At 40.5% G+C, this 14220-nt stretch overlaps 1 pseudogene; it reads right to left on the reverse strand.

The window, feature by feature from the left end:
* Positions 1–7040: 7040 nt before the first annotated feature.
* Positions 7041–7757, reverse strand: LOC149262939 (small heat shock protein, chloroplastic pseudogene; annotated as a pseudogene).
* Positions 7758–14220: the final 6463 nt, after the last annotated feature.

A 14220-nucleotide genomic window follows, 5' to 3' on the forward strand; every position in this document is an offset into this window, starting at 1 on the left:
GATTGATTGTATTTCGAATGTTTCATTAAAGTGTGAAGTGTTTTCTAAATATTCATTCTATCATTTCATTGAAAAATACATAACTCCAGTTTGTTGCATCAATATGTTACGTTAGTTAGCATCATTGAAGGCTAGAGTTGCATTGTCACTTGCATTGCGAAAAGAAATGAATTCTCTTTATTAGTGAAATGGCTACTTGAAGTGCATTTGATAGGAAAGTTAGGAATTGGAAAGAATTTTTCATAATTTTTGTGTTCAAAAGACGAAATAGTGAAAAATCATTTTTCTTTCAATTGCTTGCTTTGTTGCATTTGAGTATGATTTCTACTCTCATTACTATAGACAATTCATCGAATTGGAAGGGCCCTATCTCATTTAGCTGCATATATGTGGTTTTAAGTCACATTGATAAGGCTTGAAAACCAAGACATAATTTCAAGATAAAATCAAAAATGTACTCAATTAACCTAAGGCGCATTTGAAACCTAATGATCACATCTTAGATGGTCTAGGCTAGAGACGTGTTTTGGCGTCTTAAAACCTAGTAGCTGCCATTCACTTCGGCATTAGACAATGCTAGTACGAACTTGTGCTCCCTATACCATTGAGTATTTAAAGGGATACCCCACTAGGTTGAAATCCTTTATCCATAGGAAGTTGAATCTACTACCTTGTAAACGTGATACACCGAACAAAACATTTGGGGATATTCTCTGCCTGTACTTCTAGGTTCACCGGGAGGTATTCTGTAGTTCACGGTTACCTGGTAATACTTTTTACCTAGATCATCTTGAGTAGTCATTTTGATCTTTCTGACTCCCTACATATAAAAGATCACCCAAGCGCTTGTCCTTTTGAGTTCGTTTCAAATCGAAAGTGATAGAGTCACCTTTGCCTCTTTCTCAACTCTCAAAACATGAAAAAGCACCAGTTTCTTTTTGCGTCTTAAAAAATTGTTGCCCGTGATCTTATAACATCCCTATTAGTCTTTTTTAGACCACATCACAAGTATACCTTTAATTACATTTTAAATCCCTTGAGACAAGATCATTGTGGTTGAACCAACTGGTTTGCCCAGTTCCTCTTCCTCTCCTCTCTCTGAAATATTTTCTGAGGAGCCTTTTCCTGAATTGCCACAGTCGCTTGAGGAACAAGGTGTTGCACTTGGAATTGTTCTAAGTTTTCAACCTTTTTCACCTCATCCTCCCCATTCAGATACTAGGTCACTTTCTGATGTTGGCCCAAAATCTCTGCATAACCCTATCCGGACTCCCGAGAGTCTGACGACTTCTGAAGGTCAACCTGGAATGGTTGTTTATCCTCTGAATCCTTTGTTCAATCCTGTTATGATATCACTGCAGCGTCTGTATAGTCTGTATGATCAGCCAGGGATTCCTTTGGAATTATCCCCTCAAACATCTTCGGTAGTCCATCGTCATCTGTTTTCACCCATGGAATCATAAGGTGAAATCCTAGTCTCCTCTTCAGGTCACTCGGAGGTTTCCACTCCGCACACAGTCGAGAAGCAGGAATATCCTTTCCCTCCTGAAGGTTTCCCTTACACGGGAAGAATTCTGACTTGTGTTCATCCTGAGTTATCACGTAATTACATGACTTTAGCTTAGTTGGTTTTAGGCACACCTACTGCCTCATCATTGTATCACAACCCTATTTGGGCGTCTAGTGCTATACCTACCAAAGGTCTGTTCATTTAGAACCCAACCACCCAAAAAATGGTGATGTCTACAGTCACTTTAGTCTCGGTACAACCCACAATTCCCACTCCTCTTGTTTCATCGATCTAAGTGACCCGTCCGGTTCAACAGATGATCTCAAGTCATGTCACTGTCAGTTCTTTGATCCCTCTAGTAAATGGATAGATTGTTCCATCGCATGGGAGGAAGAGCCCGAATGTTTCTATGATGTTTGGCACAACCAATGTGAGTGGCTCATAACCTCACATGGCTGGGATGAAACAACCCTCTTCTAGTGCCATTTCAAATCCTACTGGTCCTACTGGATCAAGTAATGTCCAGTACCAACAGTGTAATGTTGGTTCATATGGATCAAGTCATGTCCAATACCAATAACCCAATGTTTGTGAGTCTGGGTCAAGTCACATCCAGTATGAGTAGCCCAATATGGCTCAAGGTGAGTACCAACCTCCTTATGTTCCATATGTTTCACAAGAGATGGCTAATCTGTCATACATCCCTCATCCTGGACCCTCTGTCCAGCCTAGTCCATCTTCCGCGCCCGGTGGGTATGGCCAGATACAGTTCGGGAAATTTCAAGCTGTCATTCCAGGAACTGTTCAAGTACCTTTGCAATAGCAAGGACAACTCCTGCAGGAGCAAGGGCAACCTTCATTGTCGTAGGGGCCATCCATCCAGCAGCATGGCCATATCATGCCCCAACAAGGACAACTAAAACAACTACAGGGGAAACCCTCACAACAATTACAGCAAACCACACAACCGCAAATGCAGTATGCACTGCAATACTCCCAGCCTATGCCTTCGCAGGGTCAACCTCTGCAACTGTAGGGACAACCTTTATAGCCACAAGGTCAACCCTTGCAGCCACAAGGTCAACTCAGGTAACATCAACCCTTATACTCATATCAATAGGGTCAACCCTTGCAAGGGCAAGGCAAAGGTCAAGTCCTGCAGTAGCAGGCACAAAATCCTTAAGTCCAAGGGCAGCAGGTCCAATACCTGTTTTTCCAAGGGTATCAGGTCCAAAACCCTTATGCTCAAGGAAATTAGGTGCAAAATCCATATGTCCAAGGCCAGTAGTATCAACAGCCTTTTAACCAATATGTTGCTTATCAGCAGCCTCTGGCTAGATAGTTTCAAGGCTTTCAAGGTCAGAATCCTCTCTACAGGAAAGGTAACCTACACTGGGGGAAAAATATAATGCCTTATGGACAGAACCCTCCACTTTGGGGACCAAATCCTTATCAATAGGGATGGGTCCCGTCAGTTGGACCCCCTTATTAACCTCAAATTCCTTTCAATACCCAATTGTCATTCTTGGCTACGGTCGAATTGTGAGATCTGTCTAGACTCACGAATGATCTAATTCCTTATTTTCCATATTGGCCTCTGATTCCATCCAAGATTATGAGCGATTGTCCAGAGTTTGAAGGAAAAGTGAAAGAGGACCCTCAAGCCCAGGTGATGACATATCACCTCTAGTTCTCCTTGAATTCCTACATTGATGATTCCATTTGTCTTCGTCTTTTCCAACGAACTCTTATAGGAGTTGTGGCCAACTGGTATATCGAGCTCCCTCGGAATACCTATCATGACTTTAACACTCTTTCCATGGCCTTTCTCACACATTTCTAGTTTTCGGTTCACTATGAAACTGGCACCCATCTGTTAACGTCACTCAAGCAAGACACAACGACTCACATCTCCGATCACATCCATGAATGGAGACATAGTTCCATCTTATTAAGTTTGAAATTGATGATTATTAGTTGACCGAGCGATTCACCAAATCATTTGTCAACAAAATTGTCGAGGACATTGCTATGGGTGGATGTGTCACTGAGGAACAAGCCATCACATGTGCCCAGTATCTAGACCTTGTCTATTCATAGTCCGGCATGTTATATGATGTGTTACCCAATGCGCCCAGACCATCATATGATCTGAAGACATCTAAGTCTCCCACTACCCCTCCTGTTGATGGAGTAATTGCTTGAGTGACTCAGACCCCTGCAAAATCTTCTTCCAAACAGAACCATGTCTCCAAAACTACTCCCAATGACTCCTCTTGTAATGTGTCCAGCCTTGGTAAAACCTTAGACATTCATGCTATCCAGTCTACTGCAATGGATAAATCTTCTAAAGGTAAGAAGAAAGGCGAAGGCAAGGGTAAAGTTGATGCCCCAAAACAGGGTCCTCCTAAACCATCTGTTGGTGATGCTTCCTGACGGAAACCTAAGTATCCATGCCTCATTTGTGAGGAGGATCATTGTACTAAGGATTTTCCTAGATGATCCGAAGTTAGTCGTTTTCTCAAAGGGACCTCAGATGTACTGAAAGAGCCCTTTCTGGCCTAGCAGAATCAAATGGTAGACTAGCCTCAATCATATGCTTCCTTGGGTTCACAAGTGTTCATGATGAGTACCCTGATCAACGTGGCTACCAGGTCAAAAAATTATTAAACTCCTACCCCGTCAGTAGGGGAAGAGAAAGAAGGTACCATTTCTTCTTCCGCCCCATCTAGTTTTGGTCCTCTCTATATAGAGTGACCTATTCTTGATTCCACCATTCCACCACCTTCTTGAGTTGTGCTTGGAAAGTCCTCATACAATCGCAAAGGTCGAGCCGCTCAACATTATAACATTGTTGAAGATTTGGCTCAAGCACCATCAGCGATATATGCTCTCAAGGTCCTTCAAAGTTGTCCTTAGCGGAAATCATTACTATTGGCTATTGGGGGTATTGATCGAGCTAACTCTAATCTCATCTGCTTTGACCTGGAAAACCACGTTACGTGTTTACCTCATCAAATTTCCTTTCTCATTTAGGTAATCATAAATGAGAAAACCATTCATAGGACCATCATCGATGAATGTGCTTCTACTTGCATCATATTTTTCATTTTTTGGAAGGAAATTGGTTCTCGTACTCTGAACCAGTCCCCTAATACTCTGGAAGCTTTTGATGGGCGCGATTCATGACCATTCTGTGTCCTTCCCAATCTTTCCATTACCTTGGAGGGCAAGACAATACATGTCGAGGTAGAGATTGTTGACGGTAATATTAACTACAATCTTCTACTCAAACGGTGTTGTACCCATGCTATGCATGTTGCAGCCTCCACCCTCTTCCGCGTGATTCATTTTCCCCATCAAGAAAAGATAGTCACAGTTGACCAACTATCCTTCTTTGCCTCTTCCTCCTTGGATGGAAATGTTCTGTATGTCAAGCACATTGGTGCTCCTTATGAGAGTGTGGGTGTAGGACTTTTTAAAGATATTTCCTTGATGGGCATATTTCCGCTCCCACTTCTTCATGTTGCCATTGTCAACATGATTTTGGTCAAGTATCATCCTTTGGGCATTCCTTCACTGAATCTTGTTGATACATGGGGTGAGTTTATGCTGTTAAGTCCCACCAAAATTGATTACGTGGATATTTTTTCAGCCTCACCTTCGGTATCCTATGATCATACTATTTTGAGAACACCTCTTGATGCTTATTCTCAATCCCTGTGGCTGTCTCTGGAGGAAGTAGTTTGGAACGACAATCATCATCATTCCTTGTTCTTGCCTCGCCCGACGGTCATGTCTATGTGCCTTGAGAAGTTCTCTTTTCTGCTACCTATTGGCATGTCAGTTTCTTCTGAAATTGTCAAGATCTTTCAACTAGGGGCACCTTTATCTCTTCATAGATTCAATTTTTTTTTGCCCACACGAGTTTTTACTGATTTCCCATTATTGCAATGGGGTTGTCATCTTATGACTCGTAACCCTCCCTCACCTAGGGGGCATGGGGGCACATCCTTATATGAGTTATATTCTCTTATTTGGTCGATTTGACACTTACTCGTCATGTCAACGGTCACATTTTGGTTTTCATCTATGTTGATTAATTACTTGAGTTTGAGCATGGAATCCCTCAAAAAGTACTATGCTTAGGTCATATTTCATGGTTACTTTTGTACAATAGTGTGTTATTCATTTTTATACAATGTGGTTTGGTGTGTTATTTTGCAAGAAAATTTCCTACTTATTATGTTTCTGCCTGCTTTGCAGATGTTAGTGTCTCCTCACATTGATTTCACTGATTGTGTTTGTCGTAGTACCCGGAATCTATCTTCCGCAGCCTGGGCCATTTATGACCCCCACAGTGAGTTGATTGATCTTCAAGGTATATGTCTAAGTCGAACAACTAATAACATCGCTGAGTATATCACTGTTATCAAATTATTGGCCAAACCTATTGCTCTTGGCATCCGGGAATTGGTTGTCAACATTGATTCACAGCTTGTTGTTCTTCAACTTAACGGGCAGTATTTCATTGGAAACCCGCAGATATTGAGAATGTATCTATGTATTCGCCTTCTAGAGAGAAATTTTGATTACATTACATATCACCATATTCCTTGACACATGAATAAATTAACATATGCATTAGGTAATTATGTGTTGGATAGACATTTGTGAAACATGTAAAAACCCAAAAACAAAAGCATTTGTACCATAGTAAGCAAGGAAGTACAACACACACACACACACACACACACACATATGTGTGTGTGTGTGTGTGTCGGTAATTTTTTTCATACATCAAAACCTGTTGGACACCTAATCCTCAATGGGTTAGTGTGGAAGCTGAATGGACAAAAGGAGTCCAAGAGACCTTGGGATGTGAAACCCAATGGTCACAACAATGTACTATAAATGTATATCTCATGTTAATAAAAAAATGTACTTGCATGTTTTATCTTTCATATTTTCTAGTTGCCCATGTGTGTTTAATATGGCATCAGAGCAGGCGTATTCCTGCCCTGCATAATTAATTTGAGCCATTTGTTTTATGGCCTTATATGCAGATCATTTCATGAATATTTTCTCAGCTAAATTTTCGCTGCAGACTGTCATTTCTCCATTTGGTATCTCTCTACCATTCTGAATCTGATCAGTCGTAATAATCAGCTCTCTGCGTGATAATGGGTAACGCTTGGTATTCCCATCGAATACCTGCTCCTACAGTGTTGTCAGCGTTCCATTAGCATTCCTTCTCTCTGACTTCTATCGCTCAGACACACCAAAATTCTCCTTGCCACCCTAACGTATCTGACAGCTCTGCCTGATTCTCTCTGTGTCAAATCAATACCCATTTTTGCATTGAGCGCACTTCAAAGCTGTAGCAGAAGAATCGAATGGACGTAGTTATGAGTTTATCTTGGCCTGGATTGTATGAACGTTGGTATTAATGCTCCCTCGGCCCTCACAATCCACTGTCACAGTCCCATTGCTCGTGTTTCTCCTCCAGGGAAAGCATTAGCTCGTCTTGTCATTCCAGCAAAGAATGCCCCAAGTTGTGTCGCTGAAACTGCTTCCGCATTTCTAAGCTCTTCTCTTCTGTAAAATTGGGGACAATGACCTTAAGCACGCCATTCTTCATCTGCGCTTTGATTTGATCCAGCTTGTACACTTTTGGTGGAAGTTTGATGCGGCTATTGTATATCTGTTTACTGCCATCCAATTCTGCCTCTGAGAGGGATTCCCCTTTTATCACCAGGGAATTTTGCTTAGTATAAACCTTGATTTCTTCCTTCCCTAGGCCTGGCATGTCCACCCACAAATACAGAGCTTCTTTATCTTCAATAGCTTCCCACAGCTTTCTCGACCCGCCTCTGATCACATCCCCTGTCCCGCGAGAAGCCGTGAGGAAAGGGTTATCGAACAGCTGATCGAGGCCAAATCCCAAGCTCCTCAGAGAAAAAAAACGAATCCTCAAGAATATTAGGCCAACTCCTGCGGCGGATTTCCGGAGCCTGACACCTTTCTCTGTCATCTTGAATCGACGAATCGTCCTCAAGCCTGTATTTCACTGCCTCCGTTGACAAGCCCCGGCACATTACAAAGGCAGTGGAATCCCCTGGATGGGCTAAAGGCAACAGGCATTTCTTGACGGCTGGAACTATCGATTTCAAGACATTACTCTTTGCAGAAGCTACAGTAGCCATTTCGTCTTAGCCAAGAAGAAATATAACCCTTCGAAATTTTCGCTAGAATGAACACGAACCTGACGACAACCTGCTCACTGATATTCGCAATGTGTTGAATGTGTTTTGAAGACCGTAAACTATGCTTTGAAACTTTCGGCTGAATGGAATAATATATGATTTGTTGCCTTCAACAAAAACAACAAATATTATATCATGTGTTATGACCAATGCACTTACAGGATCCCCGTGCGCAGGATAGCTGAAGGGTCGTAAATGGTAATCCCAATTACTATTTGGTATCTTACCTATCAACTCTCGAATTTTTAGGCAGCTTAAATAATTCATGGTTTAGTGGTGAGAATTCCATGTTGTAGTGGCACATATTTTGAAGAATGATGCGTACAATTGTTTACATCCTTCATTAAATGTCAAATCTTATTATAAAAAGGCGGTGGTATATATATAATTTTGTTTGGTGGATATGCTCCTGTGTCCATACTATCAAGATTTCCATCTGACAGTGAGGCTGAGTGAGGCTGCTCCTGCTCTAGATTTCGTTGAGCCGTCATCAGTTGGACACCCAGAAAATGGCCGACAACTACAGTACAAACTGGCATTGTAATTGTACCACTGGTTTTGGTATTAGATGGTAAAAGGTTGAGGGTTCGAAACCTGAAAGAGGAGAGTATATGCCTAATTCCAGTGATTGCAATTGAATTATGATATCGACTAATGAAATGTAAAGATGCATCTCGCATTTGCACGCTGTTGGTATACACCCGCATTGCTCTTGATTGATTATCTTTAACGCTGCTCCATACATACATTTACGGTGATTAGTTTTTGAGTATTACGTTGAATTGGCGTTGAAAATGTTGAATGCAGTCAAAGGGAGTTGCTAGATAACATTTTATGTTTGGATGAAAACATAAGCATGTTAATTCTTGTACAGTTGTAATTGCTTATTTATATATTAGCAAATGTTAAGCGCTATATATACCTCAGTTCAGTACGCTGTACAATTTTGTAGTCTCGGGTATTGACATTTGCTGTCCAGTTGAATTTGCTGACCAGTCATATCAGAATTATATTTTCTCCCATTAAGAGTAAAATTTTGCAGCAAAAGTTTTTGTTACAGCGTGCATCCAATGTATTAGCAGTTCACTTCAGTCTCCGCATGATGTCTCCTTCAAGCAGTTCATTTCCTTCAAATACTCGAAATATGAAGCCATTAAATTAAGGAGGAAGGGAATTATTTCAAAGGGCACAAGATTGTTTTATATCAACCCTGCTGCAAGTGTCTACATATTTCTTTCTATAGAATTCAAGTGCTTAAATTTGTTGTCATTATTCTGCGCTTTTCTTGGCACTTTTGAACTAGAGAAAATGGGGAAAGCTTATGAAGTATTAGAGTTTTTGAAAATTCTGATACAGTCTACTACTAATGACACAGTAAAAATCAACAAATCCTCTCTGGCTGACATTAGAATTTGTCTGCAAAATGCACAAGAGAAGATAGAATTTTTGCAGCTCGAAACTCAGCTACAACAAAAAGAATTAAAACAGAGGAGTCATCATTCTAAACTTGTTTCTGTTCAGAAGATTGAAACAGACTCCCATAAAGCAGCAATTGTACATGCAGATGCAGAAACTCAATCTGCACTTCCCAAGCCCATCATCAGACCTTGGGAACAACTTGTCCACAACAAGCACAGAGCTGGTCTTGGATATGACAAGGACTTGTCTTTTCATATTCCAGACTACTCAAAGCCCATTCACTTTCAGAGTGTTGGATTCATTCACAACAGTTCACCTTCTCCTCATGACAGTTCACCTCCAGCTGTTCCAGATTTTGCCCCTCTTCCACAACAGCGACAACAACAACAGATCGTGAAATGCCAACACTGTCACTGAGTTGGCCATTTGAAAGATCACTGTTTTGATCTTCATCCATGTAAGCACTGCCATAAAACCACTCATTCTTCACACAGATGCTTCAGAAATAAACGTTCTACAAGAACAAAGATTCATCTTGGATGGATCGCTTCTTGGCAATGGGCATCAGCAGCCAAGAATATATTCCAAACACATGTCAGAACTTGTTCCAGAGTATTGAACAATCTTGCAGTTCCATGATCTCACCTTGTATCTAACAGGGGGGAAATGATGGTCATCTACAAGCTTCAAAGTCACATCAAGCGAGCCTAAGCCACAACCTGCCACACCAGTTTCAGAGTTGTAGCCGGAGACAAAGATGCCCCTGAGCATGCCTTCATTTGGCAATCTGGGACACTTCCTCTAGCAGAAGACTTCAGCTTCTTACCAGTGTCGGAAGAATTCTAGGAACAAAATTGGGGACACTTCCTCTAGCAGAAGACTCCAGCTTCTTGCCAGTTTTGGAAGAGTTCCAGGAATTGCACTAAGCATTCCAGAGTTGTTGGTCATCCTTAAACCATCACAGGTTGAAACTTCCCTTTTCAGGTTGAAGTTCTCCCTCTTATGCGGGGTGAGACCTCCCTTTATTGGTTGAAGGTTTCCCTCTTCAAAATAATAGGAGCACTTCCTCTAGCAGAAGACTTCAGCTTCTTGCCAGTTTTGGAAGAGTTCTGGGAACTACACTAAGCATTCCAGTGTTGGTGGTCATCCTTAAAACACGGCCCTTTATACCAACATTTCATAGAGCACATTCAGTCTAATGCTGCCATGCATTTTTGCACATTTTGTATTACAACTCTCTTCTTGGACTCATACATAACCCTTCGGATTAAGGGGGGGAATGTTGGACACCTAATCCTCAATGGGTTAGTGTGGAAGCTGAATGGACAAAAGGAGTCCAAGAGAACTTGGGATGTGAAACCCAACGGTCACAACAATGTACTATAAATGTATATCTCATTTTAATAAAAAAATGTACTTGCATGTTTTATCTTTCATATTTTCTAGTTGCCCATGTGTGTTTAATAAAACCTAAAAAAATAATATGTGTGCTCAAAATACATCGGTGGCTCGCAGGCCTTATACATCCATGGCTCAATAGACCTATGCATTATTTACGAAAAAGGTACTTCTTGACTGAAATGGTCAAGCAGTCTCTCGAGCATTGTTTTCTACCTTTTCAGGCTCAAAAGACACAAATGTATGAAAAGGGACCATGTGGAGTTTTCTTTTCCTTGTCTTTTTCCAACTCTCTAAACAAGAAAAAGATACCGAGTTATACCTTTTTCGAACTCGTTAAAACATTAAGCGACATTGGATTCATCACCATGACAAATGTGAGCTTCTCCTTCCTAGGGCTCATTAAACTTACTTAGTTTGATTCATCTGAATGATGAACTTGCAGTGCAAGCATATGCTATCCCCTTCAAGCTTGCGATAAAAAATAGCTAAGGTGCCTTCTAGAAATGGTGGTGGAAAATTTGGAAATTCTATCAGTCGTGTCAGTAGCTCACTCTTGAACATGACACTTTCTACTTTATGTCGAGTTGGGATATCCTCCTTTTCATTTGACCTCCCTGGGTTGGGCTGCTCATTTTTTCCTTCCATTAGATCTCTGCCACGTCCTCATGACCACTGATCCTATGGATCCAACAACTGCCAAACTCCAGAATCATGTCGCCGATATGTTCAAGAGTCTGTCCTTCTGCAGTTACACTTACTCTAGATTCTCTGTATCATATGAAATAATTTGCATCCCTTTGTCTAGTGTCAATGATGTGGGATACATCATGGCCCTCATTTGACATGGTCATTTCCTATCGACTTCATCTCATTATCCAGGAAGCTAATCGAGAGACTCCCTACCAGTACCTTAGAGCTTGCATGCCCTAATGGCAAGTTCTTCACACTCAATGACAAGTTCACATCATTGGCTTTCGATCGGGTGATTTCACGGGTGTTCGGCATCAGTTTCTTTATTCACATTCTGTGAACTGTGCTGCTAGTACCTTGAGAGCCATTATCATTATTGGTGGTTTATCTTGCGCTTGTTAATGGTTCACATCATTGACCAGTAATCAAGCGACTTCCTAGCATGTTCAACTTCAACACATTCATTCACATGTTAGGATTTGTACTTTGATTGGGTTGTTTGGAGTGCAAGACCCTAGGCTAAGATTACACAAGTCCAGGTTGTGAGGCGATGTGACATGGTCATGTTGATATACATGGCTCTTTCATATGGATGGTTGTGACCATACCATGGGTTGTTATATGTGATCCTTATCATTATTGGGTAGCTGCGACCATACCTTGGTTTCATTATGATCCTTTCTGCTGGATGGCTTCGTCCATACCTTGGATCCATTTACATGATCATTCCCTGGATAGCTGCATCCATACCATGATTCATGTATCATTATTCAAAAATTTTCAGTGATGTATATGTATCTATGTTTGATTCTAGGTTTTTCGATGATAAACTGTGGTTCCCCGTTTCCACTTATAAAGCATTTCACCCCTCACTCTAATTAGGCCTTCACGCTTTACGGGGCATCTGTTACATATAATTTTTTCACTGTCCCTTTACTCCCCGTCTACGATCCTAGATGACCTCTATAGTGTACCTGACATGCTTTCCCATCATGAAGAAACTTTGATTATGTCCCTCTTCGTGAGCAGAATAATTCGCCTTTTCATCATTTCCCAAGAATCTTCCTTCTATCCCAGTTTACAAGACTAGCATTATTGACCAGTTTTCACCTCGCGCCGATTTACAGAGGTTACAACTAACCCTCGTGACGATCAGATCGATTGAGCCCTTTTCCAGTCACGTTGATCCTCTTTTGGAAGGTTTTTTAAATAAGGATCTGAAGCTTCTATGTCTAGAAAAATGGAAGTCTAGTAGATGGTTGGGCCGGATAGAGCCAAGGAAATTAGTTTTGGCTCCTTTCCCCTGTTAGGATGGAACAACTTCAAGAGATAAGACCTTCTCCCATGATGAGAGGAACCATCTCCCATCCATCCAAGCTATATATGCCTCTCTTTTTTCCCAAGCAAAAGCTAGTTGGATTTTTTAGAACAAGTGTGAATAAACAACAAGTCATTTATACCTTATAGGTTTCTAGTGTGTGTTTGAGGGAGAATAATGTGATTTTGTTTTGGTTTGAGACTAGAGGGAAAGAGGCCTTGAACTTCCATTTTTTGGGGCTACCCATGAAGTGCTAGCAGAAGTGTGGGATCCTAGATATGTCGGAGGAGACCAACAATGTCAAGGCACCAGTTGTAATCTCTTTCTGATTTATATTAATGCAACTATCGATTGATTTCCTACATGAAGTGTCGTTTTACATCTTTATGGCTTAATGTTCCTTGACCTATTAAGTAGGTTGAATACAATATTGCATGCTATAACGTTTGTTATTGTTGTTGTTTTCTTGTTTCAGGTATTCGAAGGAAGGAAACGAAAGATAGATGGAGTGAGGAAGCAGGATCATCACCAAGTGGAATAACATTCTAAGAGGTAGGCCCTCTTAATTGATTATAGCTTAAGGATATTTTCCATAGATTGTTTGTTTGTCGCTAGACCTACTTTCTCGTGCTAGAGGAATTATTTGTGTCCGCACTCAAAAGTTACCTGCACCACAAATACTTGCCAGATTCTTTAGGATAATGTTATGCTTGAAATTAGTTCTTCAAGAAATAAGTGATTTGCTGTAGGAAATTGATCTATTGAACTTCTCTACAAGAAATCCCTCTGTAGGAAACCAAAATTCAAATTTGGTTGCAACTCATATTTGATGAGGTGGCCTCCAAGTCGCTAACTGTCTTGAGCCTTTTCCTCCCGAATTTCTGAAAATTAGGGTCCAATCATCCCTTCGAATATCTCAATCCGATCTAGCTATATGAAAATGGAGAGACGTTTTTGTAGTATATTATCTTAGGAGAAAAAACCTCCTCCCGTTTCCCAAGATTAATCTCTGATTATCCAGAATAGTTTCTGCAACACGATTTCTTAAACAGGATATGGCACAGTCGGAAAAATAGGCTAAACATGATGAGAGTGTATCTCCCAACCGTTGACACTTGAGTAAAAAGTGAAATAGGCTTTTGTATTTTGTAATCTTATGAACCCAAATCTCTTCCAATTTCCAAATATTCATCTTTGTTTAGTCAAAATATCCTCTGCAAAAAGGTGACTAAAACAGGAAATTTCTGGAAAACATGCCTTCAAATATGCATTTGCATCTCCCAAACCATAATAGATTTTAGAAAATTGAGAGAGTTTTTTGTACATGAGGATGTTATAAGAAAAAACCACTTTTATGTTTTGAAAATTCGTTCTCAGAGGTTTTTAAGCCATGTTTGAAATTACTTTATTACATCATTTAATCATGTTTAAATTCATGATTAACTAAATCAACTAGCTACTGAAACTTAAATTTGCATTTTGAGGGCGCATTTACTCTTGCAGAATCATTTATTATTTCTAAACTACTAAAACCTATTATATCTACAAATTTAAATTGTCAAAACTAATCATGTTACAATGGAGGCCATTCCTAAGATCCCAAAGGGACCATTACG

Source organism: Pinus tabuliformis, chromosome 6, assembly GCF_031772625.1.
Source record: "Pinus tabuliformis cultivar Carrire ecotype Pingquan chromosome 6, CPIR1, whole genome shotgun sequence".
Taxonomy (NCBI): domain Eukaryota; kingdom Viridiplantae; phylum Streptophyta; class Pinopsida; order Pinales; family Pinaceae; genus Pinus; species Pinus tabuliformis.